We start from the raw sequence: 3234 nt of genomic DNA on the forward strand, positions 1-3234 counted from the left end.
ATCCAAATCATGTGCACGTTAGGTGGATTGGTCATGCTAAATTGCCCTTAGTGTCCAAAAAAAATGGTTGGGTGGGGTTACTGGGTTACAGGGAAAGGGTGGAGAGTGCTCTTTCCAAGGGCTGGTGCAGACTCGATGGGCTGAATGGCCTCCTGCTGCACTGTATCTTCTATGATGTACCCTATCAACCTGGGTGGCAACTTTGAGGGATCTATGAACGTGGAACCTAAGATCCCTCTGTTCCTCCACACTTCCAAGAATCCTGCCCTTTAACCCTGTGTTCAGCATTGAAATTCGACCTTCCAAAATGCATCACTTCACATTTATCTAGGTTGAACTCCATCTGCCACTTCTCAGCCCAGCTCTGCATCCTGTCAATGTCCTGTTGAAACCTGCAACAACCCTCAACACTACTTATAGACTTATAGAACAGTACAGCACAGAACAGGCCCTTCGGCCCTCGATGTTGTGCCGAGCAATGATCACCCTACTCAAACCCACGTATCCACCCTATACCCATAACCCAACAACCCTCCCCCCCTTAACCTTACTTTTTAGGACACTACGGGCAAATTTAGCATGGCCAATCCACCTAACCCGCACATCTTTGGACTGTGGGAGGAAACCGGAGCGCCCGGAGGAAACCCACGCACACACGGGGAGGACATGCAGACTCCACACAGACAGTGACCCAGCCGGGAATCGAACCTGGGACCCTGGAGCTGTGAAGCATTTCTGCTAACCACCATGCTACCGTGCTGCCCAATACTACCTATAACTCCACCAACTTTCGTGTCATCGGCAAAGTTACTAACCCACCATTCCACTTCCTGATCCAAGTCATTTACAAAAACCACAAAGAGCAGAGGTCCCAGAACAGATCCTTGTGGGATCTGACACCACTGGTCACCGACCTCCAGGCGGAATACACTGCAATAACATCACTGCCATAACAACACTGACATACAACACTGCCATAACATCACTGCCATAACAACAGTTGTTATGGCAGTGTTGTACGGCAGTGTTGTTATGACAGTGTTGTATGGCAGTGTTGTTATGGCAGTGTTGTATGGCAGTGTTGTATAGCAGTGTTGTTATGGCAGTGTTGTATTGCAGTGTTGTTATGGCAGTGTTGTTATGGCAGTGTTGTATGGCAGTGTTGTTATGGCATGGTTGTATGACAGTGTTATTATGGCAGTGTTGTTATGGCAGTGTTGTATGACAGTGTTATTATGGCAGTGTTGTATGAACACTGCCATAGTAACACTGCCATACAACACTGCCATAACAACACAGTCATAGAACACTGCCATAGTAACACTGCCATAACAACACTGCCATAATAACACTGTCATAAAACACTGCCATAATAACACTGTCATACAACACTGCCATAATAACACTGACATACAACACTGCCATAAAAATATTGCCATAACAACACTGCCATAACAACACTTCCATAACAACACTGCCATACAACACTGCCGTACAACACTTCCATAACAACACTGCCATAACAGCACTGCCATAACAACACTGCCATAACAACACTGCCATACAACACTGCCGTACAACACTTCCATAACAACACTGCCATAACAGCACTGCCATAACAACACTGCCATAACAACACTGCCATACAACACTGCCGTACAACACTGCCATACAACACTGCCGTACAACACTGCCGTACAACACTTCCAAAACAACACTGCCATAACAACACTGCCATAACAACACTGCCATAGAACACTGCCATACATCACTGCCATAACATCACTGCCGTACAACACTGCCAAAACAATACTTCCATAACAACACTGCCAAACAACACTGCCATAACAACACTGCCATAACAACACTGCCATACAGCACTGCCATAACAACACAGTCATACAACACTGCAATACAACACTGCCATGACATCACTGCCATGACAACACTGCCATACAACACTGCCATAACAACACAGTCATAGAACACTGCCATAACAACACTGCCATAACAACACTGCCATAACAACACTGCCATACAACACTGCCATAACAACACTGCCATACAACACTGCCATAACAACACTGCCATAACAACACTGCCATACAACACTGCCATAACAACACTGCCATACAACACTGCCATAACAACACTGCCATACAACACTGCCATACAACACTGCCTATACAACACTGCCATAACAACACTGCCATACAAACACTGCCATAACAACACTGCCATAACAACACTGCCATACAACACTGCCATAACAACACTGCCATAACAACACTGCCATACAACACTGCCATACAACACTGCCATAACAACACTGCCATACAACACTGCCATAACAACACTGCCATAACAACACTGCCATACAACACTGCCATAACAACACTGCCATACAACACTGCCATACAACACTGCCATACAACACTGACATAACAACACTGCCATACAACACTGCCATACAACACTGCCATAACAACACTGCCATACAACACTGCTATAACAACACTGCCATAACAACACTGCCGTACAACACTGCCGTACAACACTTCCATACAACACTGCCATAACAACACTGCCATAACAACACTGCCATACAACACTGCCATGACATCACTGCCATGACAACACTGCCATACAACACTGCCATAACAACACAGTCATAGAACACTGTCATAGCAACACTGCCATAATAACACTGCCATAACAATACAGTCATAGAACACTGCCATAGTAACACTGCCCATACAACACTGCCATAACAACACAGTCATAGAACACTGCCATAATAACACTGTCATACAACACTGCCATAATAACACTGTCATACAACACTGCTATAACAACACTGCCATAATAACACTGTCATACAACCATGCCATAACAACACTGCCATAACAACACTGCCATAACAACACTGCCATAACAACACTGCAATACAACACTGCCATAACAACACTGCTATACAACACTGCCATACAACACTGCCATAACAACACTGCCATGCAACACTGCCATAACAACACTGCCGTACAACACTGCCATACAGCACTGCCGTACAACACTGCCATAACAACACTGCCATAACAACACTGCCATACAGCACTGCCATACAGCACTGCCGTACAACACTGCCATAACAACACTGCCATAACAACACTGCCATACAGCACTGCCATAACAGCACTGCCATAACAACACTGCCATACAGCACTGCCATAACAG

The sequence above is a fragment of the Scyliorhinus canicula genome, chromosome 6, assembly GCF_902713615.1.
Source record: "Scyliorhinus canicula chromosome 6, sScyCan1.1, whole genome shotgun sequence".
NCBI lineage: Eukaryota > Metazoa > Chordata > Chondrichthyes > Carcharhiniformes > Scyliorhinidae > Scyliorhinus > Scyliorhinus canicula.